Source organism: Berghia stephanieae, chromosome 4 (assembly GCF_034508935.2).
Source record: "Berghia stephanieae isolate SIO BIC M18660-M18661 chromosome 4, UCSD_Bste_1.3, whole genome shotgun sequence".
NCBI lineage: Eukaryota > Metazoa > Mollusca > Gastropoda > Nudibranchia > Aeolidiidae > Berghia > Berghia stephanieae.
In genome coordinates, this window is record NC_088363.1 from 7,171,722 (window position 1) to 7,179,030 (window position 7,309).

The window sequence follows — 7,309 nt, forward strand, 5'->3', positions numbered from 1 at the left end:
ATCATCATCACCACCAACAACAACAACAACAACAACATCATCATCATTATCATCATCATAATCATGAACATCATCATCATTATTATTATCATCATCATCATCATCATCATCATATCATCATAGCTCATCCCTCTTGGACGTGACCACCACAACAGCCAACCATTCAATCCACATTCAATCACTGGCTTATTTCATCCAATCGCTGGTGTCTTGTGTGTGACCATCTTCTTCTTCTTGGTCTCCCTCTCCCACTTTTACCCTCCACAATACCTTCTAGCAAAATCTTTTCAATGGTGTCATGTCTCTTAATATGTCCAAAAAAGACAAGTTTTGGGTTCTGTACCGACTTGGTGAGATATTATGGCTCCCCAATGCCCAGAGACATCTTTCACATTTTGTTAGTTTCCTTTGCTGTCCAGGGAATACGGATACTTACTTAATCCTCTTCGGGCCTTGAGGCACATAGGGCATCCACCAGAAATCTCCATTTTTTGCGATCGGCTGCTTTTGCGGTGGCTGTATATTCCAGGACAGGCCTGTTTCCTTCATTTCTTTTTCCATGGTCATTCGCCAGGTTTCTTTGGGCTTCCCCGCTTTCTCTTCCCATCTGCTGTCCAGTACAAGGCTGTCTTGGGAAGTGACCCTTTTCCATTCTGGCCACATGACCCAGCCAACGCCATCTACTTCTTTTTATTTGGCTTTCAATGCTAGTGCAGTCAGCTTTCTTTAATAGATCCACTGTTTTTATTTTTGTAGGCCAAAATAAATTAAAGATTCTTTTTAAACACTTGTTCTGAAAGAGGGAATACGGATAAGATCGCAACAAAAAGTTGACTTTTGGACATTAACAAAAATCCATTGGATGTGATAAAAGTTCTTTCCAAAATTCCAACACTTCACTCTACAACTTGCAAGGTCCCAAGTGTGAGAGATTTAGCCAAGTTGAGGGTCATTTTAATCGATCGATATTTAAATAACCTAAGAATGGCCAAATGTGACTTAAAAAGCAACACAGATATCATGCGCACCGCAGAGGATCGTGTTTCGTGGAGACAGCTGGCCGGCAACGTGCTCAAGAGCACAAGCCACGATGGATGATGATGATTTGAAGGACGGGTTTTCTGACCAAAATCCTAAATTTTAATATTTGATTAATTTTTGATTATTTTTCAGAATAATCTTATCATTGCACCCATTCTCATCAAAAACCATTCACTAAACGAGGATGTCTTTAAAATTAAGAATGATGGGGGCAAAGCAACTGTTTGAAATTGAAAAGGTCACCAATTAAGAATATTTCTGCTTCTCTCTGCATTTATTTTGACTTGACCTCATGGACGAAGGTCAAATGGCTCGTTTAACTCTCTCTCTCTCTCTCTCTCTCTCTCTCTCTCTCTCTCTCTCTCTCTATATATATATATATATATATATATATATATATATATATATATATATATCAAGGATTACTATACTGGAAAGGATTGACATGTGGAATCTTCAGCCCCCGCTAGTGGGGGCCATTGGTTGGATAACGATTTCAAGCAAAACTACTACTTTTCTGCCTTTGTACAATTTCCATGAATGCGCAATAATTGATTCTGTTCTTATAATTTCGGTACTTTATAAGAAATTGGTTAATTGGCGACCATAGGTTTTAATTAATATTTCTTATATCTTGAATGATATGAAAATATATAAAAAGTAGTGAACTATCAACAATTTTACTGGAAAGTATAAACTATTTTTTATGACGCCCTCTTACAAATTGAGTGATTGGGTTTGTTTTCATTTTTTAAAATCGAAAGTACGAATCTGCTTTCAATTGCTTTTAATAACTAGATAGATCTATGGCTAATTTATCGAACCAGAATCTTTGAAAAGTGGTAAGTACCAATAATAATTGCGTAATAATTATTATTTAAGAAATGTTTAGAATTAGCATTTGGCTGTAGTTCCTGCAGAAGATAGATAGACCCGTTGTCGTGCTTGCTCTGTCGAGTCGCACAGATTCAGATATGGCTATGGTGATCAGACTGACATCCTGATTCGGATTTGTTTCTTATTTTATTATGGCTTGTGGCTTTCTATTTATATCTTTTTTTTCTATATGGTTAACTGATAAATATTGACTTTATTGTATTGTCTAGTGTATAAGTCTAGAGGGCCCTTTGCTCGTCACGTCAACTTCACAGCTTGAACTTGAACAGTTGCTAGATATTTGATAGTAGTCATTGCTATTGCTAGATACTAGATAGCTAGACTAGAATAGTTAGTGGGTCTGATATTACCATATATGATGGAACTTGTACTCTGGATATATAGTTATGCCCATTGCATGGATCTGGTGTTGCTGATATGACTGTCAATCGTATGGGACTAGTTCTCTGAATATATAGTTTTGCCTCATTGATCCAAATGATCTGAGTCTGAGATGTTACTGTTACAACAGTTACACTCACCCAACTCAATCACTCTAATTATCTCTGTGACTATGGGAGGGAATTATGGATCCATTGACTGAAAGGATTGTACTAGTAGTCTGAATATATAGTTTTGTCTCAATGATCTGAGAAGTAACTTGTATTAATTAACTCTTGACTACATGGAAGGGAACTATGGATCTGATTCTGATGCTACTCATTGACTGTAAGGAATGAACTATAGTATAGTAGTCAGATATTTTATGAATGGCGCATGTTTTTCTAGTTTTGCTCAGATGTCCTTCTATCAAAAGTTGTAAAACTTTGTGTCAACCTCCGAATCAATTTCTATTAATTGAATAAACATTTTGGCCCGTATTGTGATGCCATATCACAAAAAAGATTTCTTCTTCGCGACCTATAAAAATCTACTTTAAAACCCTGTCATAAAATTAGAGATTTTACTCTGCTAAAAATGTAAACATTTTCGCACCACAAAGTAAGATGAATTCATCGTTTTTCAAAATAATCTTAAGACAAGGTAGTTCCGGCTAGTGGTTATGAGTTCATATCATACTATTTTCCGAATAAAAGCAACACACATTAACTGTTATAAAGTAACAACTAATGTAGTTTGCATCCCATTTTGACTTTGTAATTTATTGCTTTTTATTTACATCACGTCACAATTACCGAAGACTGATATGAATCTCTGGCTTTAACTCATTTGAACTAGTGATTAAATACTCAAAATTGTCAAATTAACAATGAACGTTTATATTTAACTTTGAAAAATTGTATCTATGCATGAACGTTTCACACAGCTTTTTAAGTTTTCTTTTAAACCTATAAGCTCTTAAACAATACGATATGATACGGAATCTCTATCGGTTCCTCTCTCGTAAGGCTGCGAAAAGAAGTCCACTTTTATCTATCGATAAGTCATTAATTAAAGAAGACAGCTATGGAATTGGAATTTCACAATCAACCCTCAGTTTTGCATGTTATTGTTGTTGAACACAAGCACATATTTGTGGAAACATTGTATCATAAATTGATGAATTTCTACTTTTGACTGGTCTACATTAAATTTATGTAATCTTCTTTGGCATAAAGAACAAGCTATTTCTCAAAAATTTGAAATCAAAATAATGTTGGAAGCGCGTAATGTTCACTTTCATTTGTATTCATCAATAACGTATATTGATTGTTATAAAATTTAAACATGTCTGTCGTTCCTTCATATTCGGATTGTGTACGAACATCATATAAGTTTCAATTAACCGAACATTCCATTTTAACAAATTCTTTCAAAATGGATAAGCGGAAAATCATATTTTTGACACTATAATCATATTTAGATTCCAATACTTACTAATTATCGATTTGAATATAGCTGTAATAAGTGAAATTCTTTCCTATTGTTTTAAAATTCGTGAAAAAATATATTTTACTAGGACAAAATGATCCAGAGATTCATACAAATTTTTGCAGCTGTACATTGTGAGCAGCTGAGAAAAAGAAGACAAAGGTGCGCCCCTTATTAAAAATCTGACTATTGTATCCCTTAGTAGATATTTTGGTATTCATCTTTTTCTTGGGATCATCCTCCGCAGATTACCTCCCTTTGTTGATATTTTACATCTCCTTTCCCCTTCATCTAATTGTTCACCTTCATCTTCATCATCATTTTACATGTACATTCATTAATCAAGCTTCTATAGAAATCATCCTGAAAAAATCACTATAAGGTCAGTTTTTAGAATATCTAACTACTCATCCTTTCCGTTTCTTGGCTACTCTTATTCACTGCTGATAATCATAATCATTAAATATTTTTTTGGACCCAGAGTTCACAATCACTCTCTAAAAAGGTAGATCTTGCCATATAATAATGCCCCTGCTGTTATTTTGGTGTAAATTTTCTCTATTTTTTGTTGGCCCCCACTAGCGTTGCCTGAAGATTCCATATGATTGTCCTTTCAGTATAGTTGTCCTTGATATATATATATATATATATATATATATATTATATATATATATATATATATATATATACATTTTTTTTTTTTAATATTTACCACAATGTTTGAGACAGTCTACATTAATGTTTCAAGCTTAATTTGCCATCGTCAGGACTGAGTTGTTTTGTTGACCGTTGTTGTTTCTTGAAGTGGTTCCGGTTTAGAAACACTAACAAAAAAACATCCACAAAACTCAGCGAACATATTTGGAAATTAAAAGACAACAAACTAGACCACAACATTTCATGGAAAATTTTATCTAAAGCAACAGGATACACACCAACATCAAAACAATGCAGCTTATGCCTGGAAGAGAAATATACTATAATCAAACACGCTCATAAAGCCACACTCAACACGAAAAGTGAGATGTACGGTACGTGTCCACATCACCAGAAGTTCTTGTTAATTAACTACAAACCGGAACCACTTCAACAAACAACAACAGTCAACAAAACAACTCAGTCCTGACTATGGCAAATTAAGCCTGAAACATTAATGTAGACTGTCTCAAACATTGTGGTAAATATTTTTAAAAATAATAATTCGCTCCATTACTACATGTCGAGCACTTTTCGTACCATATTTGTATCAAACGCGATTATATATATATATATATATATATATATATATATATAATATATATATATATATATATATATATATATATATATACATATATATATATATAACTTTCTCTAACTCTATCTTTCTCTATTTCTACCCCCCTCTCTCTCTCTCCCCTCTCTCTCTCTCTCTCTCTCTCTCTCTCTCATCTCTATTTATGTAATTACGTCACCAGTTTTAGCGCTTATCATTAACCGCGAATAACGACTCATAATAGTGTATTTATAGATTTTTAACGCATGCTTACGTTACTAAGTAACCGATAGACAAAGAAAAATAGGGGTGTAATAAAATACTTATAAATCTGGTGGACCCTCGCATACGAGACAATATGTGTCTCAGTTTTGTGGCTTTATTGTTTTCTATGAGTAGTGTGTTTTCGTCTGAAACTAGGACTTATATTTTAAGTCATTTTCGGGTTAGTGCACCGCCTAGTGAGTCGGGGTTATAGATAGATATCTATCTATATATCTCTCTCTTTATAGATAGATATCTATCTATATATCTCTCTCTTTATCTCTACCTCTCTCTATCTCTATCTCTCTCTATCTCTCTCTATCTCTATCTCTCTCTATCTCTATCTCTCTCTATCTCTCTTTATCTTTATCTCGCTCTCTCTATCTCTATTTCTCTCGATCTCTATCTCTCTATCTCTATCTCTCTATATATCTCTCTATCTCTCTCCCTCTATCTATCTATCTTTCTATCTCTCTATCTCTATCTCTCTATCTCTATCTCCCTCTATCTATCTCTACCTCTCTCTATCTCTCTCTCTTTCTCTCTCTCCCTCTCTCTCTTTCTCTTTCTCTCTCTCTTTCTCTCTCTCTTTCTCTCTCTCTCTTCTCTTTCTCTCTCTCTCTCTCTCTCTCTCTCTCTCTCTCATCTCTCATCTCTATTTATGTAATTACGTCACCACTTTTAGCGCTAATCATTAACCGCGAATAATGACTCATAATAGTGTATTTATAGATTTTTATCACATGCTTACGTTACTAACTAACCGATAGACAAAGAAAAATAGGGGTGTAATAAAATACTAATAAATTATCTGTTGGACCCTCGCATACGAGACAGGTGTCTCAGTTTTGTGGCTTTATTGTTTTCTATGAGTTGTGTGTACAGTCTGAAACTAGGACTTTTATTTTAAGTCATTTTCGGGTTAGTGCGGCTATGTGGTCTAGTGGTATGACACTCGCTTTCGGATCGGAAGGTCCTGGGTTCGAGCCTCGCTCGGCGCATAGTTGAGTCCTTGGAAAAGACTCTTTACTCACATTCTCTCACCGCACTCAGGTGTAAAATGAGTACCTGGCGTTGTCTTTGTCTGAAAAATTGTAATATCGCATAACAGGCGTCATGTCTCGTCCTACATGTTAAATGTTGCTGTTGACCAGGGACCCTTTGTAAAGCTCATTGAGCACGTTAAGTGGATATTGCGCTATATAAATGCTCAATTTTTTAATTTTTTTTTAGTGCACCGCCAAGTGAGTCGACGTTATATATAGTATGCGCTTGGCTAAGAAGCTCACAACATTGCAATTCGGAAGTATAACGACCCAACACACAAAACTATGTGTAACCATGAACGTTTATAGTCTGGTTCATACAGTTTAGTGAGAATTACTCATAAACGTGGATGGCAAAAAACAATAACAAAGACCTCAATGACGTCATATTCGTTTTGTCTATTAGTACTCATGGTCGAGGAAACAAGTGATCCCATTGGTTGAACTACTGAATTCAACTCACGATTTCATTTCGTTCGGTGATCATGGTGTCAATTTTGGCCAGTGTGATACGGTTAGAGTGACGTTAGAGTGAGAACCATTCACCCCAATGTTGTTCTGAAAACAATAACAAAGAGGTGAGTGGCCTCAACTTCTTTCATTCCTCAGGAATGTTATTATTTTTAGACAGCCTGTGTGTCATTATGCGGCTATGTCGTCTTGTGGTATGACACTTGCTTTCGGATTTGAAGGTCCTGGGTTCAAGCCGCGCTCGGCGCATAGTTGAGTCCTTGGAAAAAGCTTTATACTCACATTCTGTCACCGTACCCAGGTGTAAAATGAGCACCTGGCCGTTAACAGCGTTGTCTCTGTCGGATAAAAAAAATGTAAAAATCGCCTAACATGTTGCTGTTGGTCAGGAATCCATTCTAAAGCGCTTTGAGCACGTTTAATGGATATTGCTCTGTATAAAAGCTCACATTTTAAAAAGAAAATCTCTCAAGTTATTCATTCT